Genomic DNA, 1,278 nt, shown 5'->3' with positions numbered 1-1,278 from the left:
GAACTCTGAACCACATATGGGGGAATATTAGGAAGATCAGAAGGCTTACAGCTGGGAGAATTTGTAGCAGAATCAAGAAATCCATTGCATACTAATTTCAGATGCTCAGCTGCTCCTGGAGCTGCCATGTTGGGAGAGACCAAGTGGAGGAAGGATCAGAGCGGCCACAAGCTCCTGACAGAACTGAGGAGACACAGGTGTGGACATTCTTTTTTTGCTATCTGTTCATTGGTCTCTCACTGTCTGTGTGCCTCCATTCTGGTGGCTGGAGGGATGCCGGAGCAATTGGATGCCCCACCCCCATCCCTGGAAGATTCTGTTGCACATGCACATGGATCTCCTTGAAATTTGAAGTGACTGTTTCCACTTAAAACCAAATGACCACCACTCATCTGTCAGTTTGTCATACTTTGGTGGCTTGTGAGTTGCTGTGATTCTGAAAGCTATACCACTGGTATTTAAATACCAAAGGGTCATCCATGGTGGACAGGTTTCAGATGAGCTTCCAGACAAAGACAGACAAGGAAGAAAGAATGACAAACTACTTCCGAATATTTAGTCTCTGGAAACCTTATGAACAGCAGAGAAACACTGTCAGATATAGTGTCAGAAAATGAGCCCCTCAGGTTGAAGGTCACTCAAAATACACTGGGGATAATCTGCCTCCTCAAAGTAGAGTTGACTGTGATGATGTGAATGGAGTAAAGCTTATGGAAGAAAAGCCTGTGAGACCTTCATTTGCAGATGGGTCACAACTAAAAATGAAGAGAAACAGCTGTAAAAATCCATTGACAATTGGAATATGGAATGTATGCAGTATAAATCTGGGAAAATTGGAAGTTGTCAAAAATGAAATAGAACACATAAACATCGATATCTTAGGCATTAATGAGCTGAAATAGACTGGTATTGGCCATTTTTATTCTAATAACCACATGGTTTACTATAACAGGAATGACAAATTGAAAAGGAATGGTGTTACATTCATTGTCAAAAAGAACATATCCTGATCAGTCATGAGGTACAACGCTGTCTGTGATATGATAATATCCATGCACCTACAGGGAAGCCCAGTTAATACCACTATTATTGAAATTTACACACCAACTACTGAAGCCTATGAGGATGAAATAAAAGAATTCTACCAACTTCTTCAAACTGAAATTGATCAAACATGCAATCAGGATGTATTGATCATTACTGGTGATTGGAATGCAAAGGTTGGGAGCAAAGAGGAAGGACCAGTAGTTGGAAATTATGGCCTTGGTGATAGAAATG

Source organism: Chrysochloris asiatica, unplaced genomic scaffold, assembly GCF_000296735.1.
Source record: "Chrysochloris asiatica unplaced genomic scaffold, ChrAsi1.0 scaffold00008, whole genome shotgun sequence".
NCBI classification, from domain to species: domain Eukaryota; kingdom Metazoa; phylum Chordata; class Mammalia; order Afrosoricida; family Chrysochloridae; genus Chrysochloris; species Chrysochloris asiatica.
The sequence above is the reverse complement of the archived record's forward strand: the minus strand, read 5'-3'. Positions refer to the sequence as shown.